We start from the raw sequence: 15,187 nt of genomic DNA, 5'->3' as shown, positions 1-15,187 counted from the left end.
TCTCCTTTCTCTCTTCAGTATGAGTCAGCAGTGCTCTGGCAGCCAGGAGGGCCAACCCTGATTTCAGGTACATAAGGCCCAGCATTGCCAGCCAGGCAAGGGAGGAGGGGATTGTCCTGCTCTGCTCTGCACTGGGGCAGCCTCACCTCCAGTGCTGGGGACAGTTTTGGGTACCACAATGAAGGAGAGATAGATGCTCTTATAGAACATCTTAAAATGAGCAAGGAAGATGGTGAAGTTCCATGGGGAAAACCATGTGAGGAGCAGCAGAGTTATAATTGGTCTGTTCAGCCTGGAGGAGACTGAGGGGAGACTTCACTGCAGTTACAACTTCCTTGTGATGGGAAGAGGAGGGGCAGACACTGATTTTTTCTCTCTGGTGAGTGGTGACAGGATCCTAGAGAATGGCCTGCAGTTGTGTGAGGCGAGGTTTAGGCTGGATATTAGAAAAAGGTTCTTCCCCCAGAGGGTGGTTGGACACTGAAGAGGCTCCCCAGGGAAGTGGTCACAGCACCAGCCTGACAGAGCTCAAGAAGCATTTGGACAGTGCTCTCTGGCACATGTTCGGGATGGTGCTGTGCAGGGACTGGAGTTGGACTTGATGATCCTTGTGATGATCCAACTCAGCTTATTCTCTGATTCTGAGAACCTGTGATCCTGTGATTCTGTGATTCTAATTTTTGTGATTTTCATACGCATGCAAAGGATTATGAAGCATAGTGAAAAAGCACTGATAGATTGAAAAAAGATAGACTGAAAAAGATGTTGCTTTGAGGCCAGATAGCCTTTTCCTGTTCCTTAAAATGTCTTATATTCTTGATATGGGCCTCATTTTCAAACTGAACTATATGCCAGCTAAACCAGCTTTTACTAGAGAGGACATCCATGTCCTACTGGCAGACACAGTGACTTGTTCAGCTGAATGCTAGTCTTTAGTAAGGCAGCCCAGTTGACTCACACTCAATTCTTTCCATCCCCACAGTGGGCTCCTTGCACAGATCACAACCTGCATCCAAAACAATGAGCTCTGTCAGATGGCAAAGTGCCTTGAAATGCTCATGGTGTGGGTGCTGTGCTGATTCCCTGAACTCCCACATTCTGCTGCTCATTTATATATCTTCTTTGAGCTGGGATTTATCACCTTGTTCACAGATCCTCCCTGAGTTATCCTCACTTGTAGCACTTTCCTCCCCAACAGAGTTGATGTGGGGGACTTTGCCATTTTGGTGGATCACTCCATAAACTTGTATATTGGATTCAGCACCATGTTGAGCTGAAGGTTTCTGAAATCCATAGACAGAGTATCTTCTTGCTCACAGGACTCTTCACACCTCTTATCCTACTTAATAATCCTGTGGCAAATCTCCAAACCATGAGGCCAGGGCAGGTTTGCATTGCACAGAAGCACAGGTTCTCTTGGTTAAGCTGAGTTATCCGCTATTGTTTAATACAGTGTTTTATGTTTACTTATTTGGGCACTCATTTAGAGATATTTAAATGAAACTATCACTAACTTTTGCTGCTATTTGACTAGCTAATGTGCTCTGCACATACAGCTGTAGACCAAGGGATCAGCAATTTCCATGGCAAGGGATGTGTCCCATACACATGCTATGACAAATGCAGCTATGTTTGGCTAAATCACATAAAAGGCTTGCCATCTGAGTCACATTTTTAAAATAGCTGAAAGATTTTATCCTTACCACAGGAGAATTTTCACTTCTGGCCAGTTATGAATAATGATATTAAAATACACATTGCTGTAATCCTCATAAGATAAGAAGATCTTGTCCATTACATGGCTGTCTCATCCTAGTCAATCTTCATTCCTCAGGAAATCTTAATATACACAACACTGAAAATGTTTTAAAAATATCAAAGTGATTACTGACATCTTCCAAGAGATTGGAACAGTAACACAATAAACCAAAAACTGACGGGGCCAGATTTTCAGCTGTGATGAGCTGAAGTATCTAACACATACAGAAACTGAAAAGTATATTTTAGGGACACACTGAACAGACCTTTGTTTCCATCCCAAATAGCCTTTGAAATTCTCATTTAGAGAGCTCTATTCAATCATAAAGTAACAGATGAAATGTCCTGTTAGTCTGTACTAGTAAACCAAAGATTTACCACTATAAAGTTTATAACCATCAAAAACAATTATAACAATAAGGATTTTCTTTCATTGTGAAACTTTGACTAATTTTAAATTGAAGGGTATTCTGAATTAAATATCTCCTTATTTCAGAAAGGGAGTGGTGGCACCTCAGCCCTTGCAGCAGCAAATAAAAGAATGTTAGCCTCACAGCCAAGCATTTGTGTCCTAGTGTCAGTTAACCAGTGGTCCTGGGGAAAGTAAAACTGAAAACTGCTATAGCGGTGTCAAGAAACTATAAACACAACAGAAAGAATTAAATTAGCTGAATATAAAGCCGAGAAAAAGAAAATCCTGAACTCCAATTCTTTATAACATTTACAAGTCTAACCTTCCTTTTCCTGATGCTTGTCACTCTTTTTGTCTTCAAACTTTTGATAGAAAATAAAAAAACCCCAAACAAACAAACAGAAACCCCTAGATGAACATGAATAACAGTTCTTAAAATGAACTTAAAGTTTGCCATGTATTTGCCAGATCTAAAGAAGAGTCTAAGGAGAGTCTTTGTGTCACAAGGTTTCCCTGGTTTTCTGACTGGTCTAAAATTATAATTACTTCTCCCTACAAACCCTGCTTCAGGTGGGCTTTTTTAATCCAGGATTCATTATTATTCCTATTGAAGTGAATACTTCCATAAATTACCCAAATACTTCAAGAAACTTGCTGTTGCCTTCATTATAGCAGGACCCTGTCATTACCTTGCAAAGACTGCTGTACCTACTGAACAAGATTATTGGTTACTCAGCAGATTCATTTCTGACTTGAGAATTAGAAAGTTGATTAAAAAAAAATTAGGCATTCAAAAGAGATTATCCTAATTTTAAGACTAATGGTGACCCTAAGATCAGATGTTCAGCCCTAGAAAATAAACAGATGATCACAGAGAAGTAAAATGAACTAGAATATTATTTAAATTTTGATGCAATTGCTCAGTGGAATTTTGGTGGATGAAATCATCCCATAAAAAGGGAAAGGGGACAGTTTCCCTCCCTTCCTCCAGAACAGAAGACATGAACCAGGCCCTACATTTTTTATGTGACACCAGCATGTTCTTATACAGGGTCTAAAGACAAAGAAACAGTAAAAAACACCCCACCCCAAATAAACGCCTAAAATCAAGACCAGGCCACCTGTAGTCCTCCAGAGAATCCAATAGGTCAGCAAAGTGCTTCTTGAAGATTTATTTGTCTTCTGGATCATGTAACTATGAGCTATGGGATGAGATGAGTTACGTATACATTAGCTGCCATACTTCCAAAGGACTTACGACTTTTCATCCCATGTGGTGAATGCTACAGGATGGAGGTGCCCAAATTGCTCTGCCAAACCTGTCTCATACCAATTACTCCTCATACCCACACAGGGAAACAAAACAATCCCCCGCAGCCCCCCGGGGCTAGCTCAGTTCCTTGAGAGGCTTTGGGGGAATATTTTAGGGACAAGACAGAAGATCCAAAAGAGGCTCTTACCCTCAGGGTTGATCCAAGACATTTATTCCAGGAGGGGAAGCAAGGGCAAGAAGGCAAGAGGGGGAAGAACAGGCCCTTATCAAGGCTCCTGCTCAGGGGAGATGGCTGGACCTCAGCCAGTTGGGTCAAAGAAGGAAGGAAAGGTCAAACTACATGGTTACAGGCTTCAGGGGTCCTGGGGAAAAACCATTCCCTAGAGAAATACAACAGGGAAACATTTTCTGTTTGCTATTTCATCCTGGGAAACTGAAGTTGCATCAGTGCTAAATATATCAGAAGCATCATTTTGCTTGTTTTAGATGATACAGTCCTGTTTGTTCACTATGATACCTGTTGGGGTTTTTGGTCTGCTTTGTGATGTTATTTGCGCAACAGCAGGTTGTTGGTGGCCTCTATGTTGTATTTGTGTAGTCGACAACTTGACCTTGGTAAAGCATTTTGAACTGGTTTTCAATGACTTTCATCCATGTTTTCACAGGCTTGCTCTCTAGTTTGTAAGGATGTTTGAAATGCTGAGTTTAATATGTATAGAATTATTTTTGTTACAGTCACCTTGACAAAGTGGTAACCAGCTCCCTGGTCTACATCATCCCCATGACAATCTACCAGACATGGGAGAGATCTTTAGTGACATCCTCCTCATACATCCTTTCAGTTTAATAGCAAGCAATTGATAACTATGGTTAAAGGGCAGTCTTTAAAGAAATCATGCACTGAAATCAGTTACTGGGGTCTAGGGCACTATTCATAAAATCGTTAAACCAGTGTCTATAACAGGCCAAAAAGAATCTCACCATCAAGATGTCAATTTCTTTCCACTAACTATTCAGACATAGATATCCACTCTGTACATGTCTAAAACTAGATAAGCGAAATTTCAGCTCTTTGCTCCTTTTCAGTTTTATGTAACCTCATCTGTGTTGTATAAAATGGTCTCAAACAGGCCCCTGTGATTCATCAGGCCCAAAGCAACCAGTTTATCTAGGTACTCTCTTGCTTGTTTTTCTTTATTCTGTCTTGAATTCTTACACTTGGAGTGTAAATGAGGATCATGTTAGCTGAATGAAGCAAAAAAAAATTAAATATTTTTGCCTCTTTGCAACTGTCATTCTTGTCCCATTGAATAGTGGGCCCATTGTTTCCTTCCCACTTTTCACTTGCTGCTAATGTGCTTATGAAATGTTTTATTGTTACACATTTTATTGCTTGTTAGTTTAACTCTATTCCATGTCTGGCTTTTTTGATTTTCTGATCTTTTCTAATATTTCAAGGACTAATCATTGCTACAGTAGCTGGTTGCTGAAGAAAGGCTCTAGAGGCTGACCCAGTGTACATCAGAAGCTGGACTTGAAAAGCACTGTAGGATATAGAGGTGACAGTTAGCTGCTACACATTGGCTGGAAAAATAATTACTTAGATAAAAGAACATCATTTACTGTAGTTGCAAATTGATGGCACATCCCAGTCCCAGATGCTGAGAACCCCAGCTCCCATGGAGCACTATGGAGAACTGCACAAAGAAAACTGCTTGCACTGCTTTCAGTGAGATTTCCATTTAGCAATGAAGACTTCCTTGCAAGAAATAAAGAGCAAAACAGTATTTCATCTGCTGCTTTGCATTTTCTTGAAGTCTAGAACAAGCTGAAGTTTAAGGCACAGTACAGCATAAGTAGCTGACAGCACTGTTACCTGTCTCTGAGGGTTGCAAAGTCTTTAGGAAAGACTGTTGCTTTGGCAGGTAGAGGCAAAAACCCACCTGCAATGGATTGCTGAGAATTATAAAGGCAGTTTTCTGGATGACTCAAATGATTCTCAGACTAGTTACGGACAAATAGTAATGACCTGACACATCTTCCGCTCATAAGATCTATAAAAGTTTTTGTATTTGTAAAAATCTTAATTATAATCAACAAAGAGAAAAACATCTGCTTCAGTTTGACATTTATCTACAACGACTGTTAACGTTCTCTCCTGGATAATCTAACAGTGCTCCTACTTAATAACTGCAATTACTCTAAATCTATCATAAAACTGTAGAATTTAACTAGACTATGAGGGAACATGTTATAACATTTAAAATATATTTTATAAGATATTTCATGATAAATTTTAATGGCGGGATTCTTATAATGTCTGCTGTGTTTACAATCACACTAAGACAAATATTGCATTTAATTATACACCTGAAAATACAGATATACTGGAAGCAGCAAAAGGGACTTTGATTCAGACCAAATCATAAGGACACTAAGGCTAAAAGTCAAAACAATAAAGAGAAAGCAATAGACAAGCAAAGGGAAAAATTAACAGCCCTCATCGCCGCCTTTTTGTTAATAATAGGTTATAAGTGCCCTCCTTTTGGACAGTATTCAATGACCTTTTCAAGTCACAGATCCCATCTTCCTTCAGACAGATTCCCCAAAATGTGCAATTCAGTCACTTCTCTTTTTACAAATGTAGATCAGGAAACATGGATTTGTTTCTATTGACATATTTCCATTAAGCGAAGAAGTTTTCTAAAATAAGAAATTCCCTTTGTTTGAGAACTCTCTGAAAGAATCATTAGATGCCAGAAAATAATGTTCCAGCTCTGACACTGTTTATCAATGGAGACCAGTTACAATGACAATAATTGTTTTTCTTTATGCAGGAAACTAGCCAAAACTAAATTATATGATTCATTGACTTTAAATTTGATACATATCAGAAAAGCACCACAAAAAATCCTTTCATCACAACATATAAGGCTAGACTTGAACTGGCATGGCATAGAAGACATCTTGTAGATTTGGTAGAGCCAAATTTTCATTTAATACCAAATATTACTTTTGGTGACCACAGAAAACATAAATCAGATAATGGTGAATTATGATGAAATGGCATCAGAGCTCATGCACCTGATAAGCTAATGCCTAAGAGAGACATCATGTCTCCAGTTTATAGAGAAATGGTCAAGGTTATATCACTAATAGCAACATAAAGGGAAGTGATCACAGGGCAAGAAAATAGAGAGAGGGGGGTGAAACCAACCAAGAAAAGCAAGTGTAATCTCCTGTAAAAATCAAAACAAAGCAAAACACCTTTCAAAGGAAAAGAAAACACAGAAGGAAAGAGAATAAACAAAAAAAAAAAAAAAAAAAAAAAAAAAAAAAAAAAAAAAAAAAAAAAAAAAAAAAAAGATACTATGGGTTATAAATACTATCAGGAAGGAGAAAACAAATGAGACTACAGAAAAATATCATAAAAGAGTTTGCATTTAGATCCATAACCTTGATTTTCCTTACACACCTAAAAGTTAAATATACAATATTTCTCTGAAAAACTTTCATGGTCAGTGTAGAATGAAAACAGAGTGGAAGATGGTAATTTCAAATAATGCTTGTTGATGTCATTTGAGAAAAGTCTTAATCCTCTGTAGAATATTCAGCCACTGGGCTTTTGTAGTTAAGATAAAATACTTTCCACTAGACTTTTTTATAGTGAGTTATAAAATCTACAAGAAGAAGAACAAAAGCCAATGCAAGACTTATGCAAGACTGGGTGATGTGTGTTGCTCTACCACAGCTGTTGTATTTTCCTTTTTCTTCAATTGATTTGCTTTTACTTGTTCATTTCCCTGCGAATATGATCTTTCAAAAATTTACCGGTATCATCCATGGGCTAACTGAGAACAGAGCCACTGTTATCAGTAGGGAAAGCAGATTGTATGAAAACAAGCCTTTTACAAACAGAGGAAGCATCATTGCAAAATATACGACCCAAAAGGGCTTGCAGCTGTTTTACAAAGGAGTTGTTTGGTGGCCTAAATGAAACATAGCTGAACCATTTTGCAACAGAATTCAGAGAGGATCTTTATGAAGTGAGGCCTGACAGGGTACCATGGGTTTTAGCAAATAATCCAACTTCTGGTCCATGGGGAGATATTAGTTTGAAAAAATTATAGAGGAAAAACCTCAAGAAGGATGATAGAAGGTTTCAGCTCCTGCTGCTGTTTTTGTGAACACTTCAACAGTGTCAAGGGCACAATTCCCAACATACTTACACCTGCCATATGTTGGCACCCACTATATGTGTAAAGATATTCACCTCTGGCATGAAACATCTTGGGACAATGTGAAGTGTTATAATATCAGCTCTTGAGTAGAGGATTTTCATGTTACCATCTGCATTCAAAATGCAAAAGTACTTCAGATTTACAAAGAAGATGAAATAATAATGACATGCATGGATCAGGAAAAACACAGGGCTCCACATTACCAGGTGTGCCATTATACCATCACAATCCAGCACAACCAGCACAACCAGCACAAACAGCCCAAACCCTGGCAAAATGAGCAAACATCCACCAGCCCACCGGAACCCAAGTCAATACCTCCCCATGAAGCTCAGCAGTTTGACCCAGCACACCCTCACTCCAAACTTACCCTTCCTTTTCCTGCTTCCTTGTCATGACGTTCTTGCAACATCTGGATCTGTTCTTAATTAAGGACAGGAAAAGAATGGAGTGAAGTTGCTGTTATTAGCCTTATATATCAGTGCCGTGGAAAAGCACAAAGAGTTTTCCTGCATTTTTACATACTCTGTCTACATTTTCACTGTTCTCTGTCTCTTTCAGTTCCTGCAGAACTCCCAGCTGCAAATAGGCCGACAATAAATGGAACTTTTGCATCAGCCACAGCACTTTGAAACTTGTAAAACTTCTCAGACTTTCCATTTCCATATAAGCTACAATAATTCTTGCTAAACTTTGTATTTAAAATAACTGTACTCTGTATATATATTTCCCTGCATTACGTAATAGCAAGAGAGATCTGGTATCTAACACAGGGCTGAGTGGTTGGGGTTTTTTTCAGTGAGCTACAATAACTCCATATGCCAAAACATTAAAATAGCTCCAAGGTTTTTTTTGTTGGTTTTTTTTTTTTTCGTTTTTTTTGTAAGTGGGAATAAGGCATATGCAACTTTCTCCATATGAATTTTTAACCTGCTATCTCCCAAATTTCTTATAAGCAATGTGACTCTTGTTCAACAAGAGTAAATATGTTACTCTTGTTCAAACAAAAATTAACCTAGAGATGAATATTTACCAGAACAGATTTTCCACTGGCAACATAACACAACAACTTACTATCATGTTTTTAATAATGAGATACCTGGAGAAATCTTTTTATTAGAAATGTTAGAAATGGGCATGTTGATTTAGGTAACTGACAATACAATGAAGCTGATTGAAGTTTTATTTCCCTAAGCCCATAATGCCAACAAAGTAAGGGCTTGCAACACTATTTTTCATAATGGAAGAAAATTAGCATACTCCTAGCTGGTATGCTTAGTTATTAACTTTAAAACTTTAATGTTATGTAAAAACAAGACACATGGAAAATGCTGCAACTCTTAGCCAAGAGTTCTTAGTTTACTTAAGGATGGTTCCTGCTTACAGTAACAATTAGCACAGTTGTTTTGGCAATCAAACATGACGGAAACACTGTTGCTAATTTACTAAGCATCATACTCACCTACACCATTCTAGACTTCAAATCTCTTATCTGACTATCTGTGGTCCTGCTTGCTGACTTCATAATTTGTTTTCCGCTTAGGATTTTGTCCTGTTCCTTCCCCAGCCAAATTTTGCTTCTAACCTCACCCACACATACTCACTAAGTATGTGAAGCCAGCTGGGAAGCATAAGGGTGACCAAACAGGTTATTAAGAAGAAGCTTATGGGGCTGAGTCGCGGAAAAGGGGCCAAAATAGAGATTTATGGCCCCTAAGAGAGAGAGCTGATGGAGGAAAAAGAAGCAGCAACCTGCTGAGAAAAGTGCAGACAAACATTCTCATTGGAGGGGAAGTCTAATTTTTGAAAGGCTTTCAGCACTGGGCTTTTCTGCCCCAGATGAACCTCTGTGTTAGTGTCTGCACAGTTTCCTTTCTCAGCACACATGCCTTCTCCAAGCAGCCCTCCCACACCCCATCCCCAAGTGGCCACTTCCACCTCATTTTCAGCAAAATGTTAGAAAGGGTAAGATTGGAAGGGATCACAGTGGGTGTCTGGGATTCCTGGTCAAGCAGGATTATCCTTGCACAGGATTAGGTGCAGACAGTTCTTGAATGTGTCAGTGAGGGAGGGAGACCCCACTACTTCTCTGGGCAATCTGTTCCAGTGCATGGTCACCTGCATAGTACAGTGTCAGGCAGTTCAAAATTGCAAATGAAGAAAAAATTCCCAGTCCAAAGCTGAGTTACCATGCTGAGATACAGCCAGACTGGCTTCCACCTTGGCTCCTGGGCCTAATTTTCCATTGGCCATGTGCCGTTGCAGCTCTGATTCAGTTAACAGGAAAACATGGGGAGAAGAGATGCATATGAACAGAAGTCCTGCTGAATTTGGACAGGTTGTAGTTTCAGTATGGTCTCTTCCTATGACTCCATTCCTCTTGGCTTTTACTTGCCTTTTGGTTAGCTTTTTGTTGTGCCACCTCTGTGCCCATTTTGGCTCCCCTCCTCTGGCATGAAATGCTCTGCTGCCAGAGCTGAAAATGCTGCGCCAGCCTCAGAGGTCTTGTGAAGAATGTTGCTCCATTGCTCCATACAATTTAGCTCAGTGTTATTGCTTGTAAAATAATCCTCTTTTAAATACAACCACCTTGCAACCACTTTACAGCCTCCTGTGGCAATGAATTCCACATGCTTCTTAAAGACCACATACTTCATTTTATTTACCACTCATCGTATTCTTCGTATAATTATTGGAGGCCAAACAGGGAGAGAGATACACACATTTATTTTACCATATCATTGTACATTCCACATTCTTAAAGCCTCTAGTCAGCCACCTTTAATAAAAGATGAGCAAGATGCATGTTATTCCTACATATTACTATTTAAAAATTAAACATCAATTCTACAATCGTGTGATAAACTCAAAGATTCTCCACAGCCTCCTTCAGATAATATATTGTATATTTTGTATATGCAGCTATCAGAATTTCATTCACTGATTAAATCAAGTCTCTACATTTCTTTTTACTGAAAGATTTTAATTATTTTTTTAAATAATCCAGAATTTTCTTTGGAGAAATATACATTTGAATTATGAGTACGTGAAACTTGTACATGGGTCACAGATCTCTAATAAATGTGCCATAGTCCTTTCTCCATCGTATGTCAGTTGTCTAATGTGAATATTAAAGCATTATAATTCATTTTCTGGGAAATTTGTTCCACTAAGAAGTTCAGAACAGTTCACCTACCAGAAAATCCACCTTGACCTACCTTGCCAAGACCCCTGTTGAGTCAGTTTAAATAAATTAGTATAACAGCTTGAGGTTTCATAAAAAAGAGAATTGAAATAACTTCTAATTTGGCAGCATGTTTACGTTTATGTATTTATTTAGACTTCAATAAATTTCTTTATTTTACTCTCATTATGTCTAAGATCTTCATCTCCCTCACTTTTACACATCTTGTCGTTGAGATTTGGTATCTCAACAACATCTCATTTGGAACAAAAGGGAAAAAAAAGGGTGCATAGGAGACGCACAAAATACAAAACCTGTCCAAATAGAAAGTTCTGGCATTTGGGCTCTTGCCATTAAGCACTTGGAACTGTAACCCTCTGGTGAATGTGTTCCAGCAGTCTCTGACTTGTCCTCTGGGCAGACACCAGATCCTGCAGCCATGGCCACCAAACAATATGTCCTGAGTATTGGAAGCAGGACACAGTCCAAGGGCAGAGTCCTGTGGCAGCAAGGGACGTATGTGTGCTGGCTGGTGAAGGTATGAAAAGATAGACTGTGATTTCTCTCTTCAAATATATCTGTGTGCTGCCCCTAAAATCTCAGACTCTTGATGGTTGCCATTATAATTTTCTGCTCCTTCTACTCACAGATGAGTTTTTATGTTTCTTCTGCTTGAATTCTTGATGCTGTTTGCTGTTGATCTTCTTGTTAAGACTGATTATATTAGACTCGATTAAAAAAACCATAGAAATCATACATCACTGTGCCACACTGTGCAATTTCTATTATAGAAACAACAACAAAAGCAACAGACAGCTCACAGTCATTCAGAAAACCTTTTTTTTTTCCTATTAAGAAGACATTCAAAATCTTAATTCCCCATATTTTCAGTTTGGCTTCCAATGAAAAGTATAGTTGATTGAAATGCTAATAAGAGAAAAAGGAAATGAACAAGGAAAGGATTCTATGAGTCTACAAAGATGGCTTTGCAAAGACACAGAAAAAGCTAATTATTAGAATGTCTGTCATCAGACATTATCATATCTGTCATCTGGCACTACCAGAAATGCTGTGTGGTGACCTCCTGGTGTACGCTAGAAATTGCTCACTTGCATCTACAGGAACTCATCATAATTTCATAAAGATGAGTAGATGGTGATGGGAACTTTTCAAATTTTTTTTGTCTTGAATTCTAAAAAAAATAAATTGGTGTATTTATTTATTTTTATTTTTGTTTTTTTATTTAAAAACATCACTGTTTTTAGGCTGTTATGGTCAAATGTAAACAGCCTGACCTTCTTATAATTTCAATTTTATACCTATCTTTTTGGTAATAACAGGAATTCAACAGGGATTTTCTTCATGGTTATATTTACAGGGTTGGAGACCTGATAATGTTACAGCTAATTGTCGTGATGACAACCTAACTCATCATCAAACCCTGTCATTTCCTTTAGTTCATCTCCTCCTTCTCTGAATACCTCTTCATGTGTAAAACAATGTTCATCTTTAACGGCAATGCAGACATAGATAGAGCCAGCCTTTTCTAAGATTTCAGTGGGAAATCCAGAGGCTTTAACTCTGTGTGTAAGGATAATGTTCTAGAGACTAGCAGTATAGTCTCAGAGGCAAAATATTTCCTGTATTACAGCAAAAAATTAACATAAAGCTTAATCCTTTAAAGATATGGCTCATGAGGTCTTCATTTAGATAGCAAACATCCATAAGAAGATCTTCATGCAAAGAGAAATCAGTCAAGAAACTCTCAGCTTCAAAAATGTTGTACCAAAATGCTACAGTGTTTGGAAAAATCACATTCCACTTTGCACAAAGTAACTTGATTCATCTATTAGAGACCCACACAGAAGCATCAGGGTTGGAAGTAACATTTCAGATCGTCCAATCCAACCTTTAAAAAAGACCTAAACCATATACCTAAGTCCTATAACCAGACACCTCTTAAACACTTCCAGAGATCGTGAATTCAACATATCACTGGGCAGCTCATTCCCATTCCTAACCCCTTTTCAATTTTTTTTTTTTCCAATATCTTATCTCAACCTCCCCTGGTACAACTTAAGGTAATTTCCTCTCATGCTTTCACTTCATACATGGTAGAAGAGACCAACCCCCACCCCACTACAACCTTCTCTCAGGCAGTTGTAGAGAGCAATGAGGTCCCCTCTGAACCTCCTTTTCTTCAGACTAAACGACCTCACTTCTCTTACAGTACTTGAGCTCCAGACCCTTCAACAGCTTCATTTCCCCTCTTTGGATGCCCTCCAGCACTTGAATGTCATTTTTTAAGTAAAGTGCCTAGAACTGGACACAGGACTCAAGGTGCGGCCTCACCAATTCTGAGCACGGAGGAAAATCCCTGCCCTGGTGCTGCTGGACACACTATTGCTGATCCAGGCCAGGATGCTATTGGCCTTCTTGGATATCTGGGCACACAATGACTCATGTTCAGACAGCTGTTGACTAACACCCCAAAGTCACTTTCTGCTGAGCTGCTGTGCCCCAGCCTGCAGCACTGCAGGGGGTTGTTGTGATCCAGGTGCAGGACCCAGCAGTTGGCCTTGTTGAACCTCTTACCTTTTACCCACTGACCCAGCCTGTCCAGATTCCCATGCAGAGCCTTCCTGCCCTCCAGCAGATCAACACTCCCACCTAAATCAGTGTTGTCACCAACTGATTGAGTTGTCACACTGATTGAGTGTGCCCTTGACCCCTTTTTCCAGATTTTTGATAAAGATGTTAAACAGAACTGGCCAGTACTGAGCCTTGGGGATCCCCACTAGTGACTGGCCACCAACTGGGTGTGGCACCATTCAGCAGCACTCTCTGGGCCTGGCCATCCTGCCAGTTTTAATCCAGCAAAGGATGCCCCTGTGCAAGCCATGGGCTGCCAGCTTCTCCAGGAAATGCTGTGGGAGATGGTGTCAAACACTTTATAGAAATCTAGATAGACAACAGCCACAGCCTTCCCCTCACCAATGAAGCTGGTCACTTTGTCGTAGGAAATCATGTTGGTCAAGCAGGACCTGCCTTTTGTAAGTGTATGTTTGCTTGGCCTGATCCCTGCATGTGCTGTATGGTGGTACTCAGAAAGTATGCTCCATGACCTTCCTGGTACTGAGATCAGGCTGGTTATTTGCCAGATCATCCTTCCAACCCTTCTCATAGACAAGAATTATATTTGTTAATTTCCAGTCAAGTGGGACTTCTTCCATTAACCAGGACTGCTGGCAAATGACTAAAAGTGGCTTGGTGAGCTCTATTGCCAGCTCCCTCATTACTCTTGGGTGCATCCCATCTGGAAAAAATGTATTAAATTTATTGAATTTAATAAAGAGAATAGGCCACTTTGACAGTCTTGTGGAATCCTATAGTATTGGTTTAGGTAGCAGGGACTTATAAACCTAAAAAGAGTAGAGGCTTCAGGCCTTAACTCTTCACTGGACATGGACATACAGCTTCTCTGTAAATGCTTTTTGTTGTTCACAGCCACCTCTGCAATAGAGCATAACTATAATTCCCCACCATTGCAACAGTGACAACATACAATGGTGGAAGACAGAGTGATACTTTTTTTCCCAAGCACATGCAACTTTAAAAAAGCTTTAAACAGCTTAGAGGAAATAAAATATGAAACTCTGAAAAACTTATAAGTTAATCTAAAGAATAAGAACATGCAAATGTGAGAAAAGAGTAAATGAAAGCTGATTTTCACATAGCTAGTGTTAAATAGTACTGATGCCAAATCCAGCTTGGGGGATTTACTGTGTTTGTTTGCTTGCATTATATATTTCACATCTGCTAATCATATCCTCATGTCTGCAGAGGTGGAATGTCTCATAATTAGTGGAAAAAAATAACAGCTTTATATAAAAAAGGCTTAAAATGAAGTGTTTTGACACTTCCACACAGGTGATAATCCTGGTAACTTTATATGGACACAATCCAAGCCTGACAATGAAACAAAACTCAACCAACCAAAACAAAAAAATCCAAAAAAGGAAAGGAAAAAAAAAAAAAACCCAAAAAAAACCAAAAAACAAAACAACCCCACAAAACTGTTGGAGTTTTCTTTTTCTTGGTATTTAGATGATTTTCTATGGCTTTACTTTTAATGAGAAGTAATTTTAAAGCCTTCTCCCAGCTGATTGTCCATGCACTTTTAAGTATTGGTAAATGTTGAACATATGTAGGTCAAAGGCACTCTTTTCAATCATATTTCATTTTTATGTGCAATAGCTGTATTTTAAAGTAGCAGAAAAGAAGCAGTTTAAGCCCATAGCAACATGAGTGCTCTTGGC

Source organism: Sylvia atricapilla, chromosome 3 (genome assembly GCF_009819655.1).
Source record: "Sylvia atricapilla isolate bSylAtr1 chromosome 3, bSylAtr1.pri, whole genome shotgun sequence".
Classification (NCBI taxonomy): domain Eukaryota; kingdom Metazoa; phylum Chordata; class Aves; order Passeriformes; family Sylviidae; genus Sylvia; species Sylvia atricapilla.
This window is presented reverse-complemented; position numbering follows the sequence as displayed.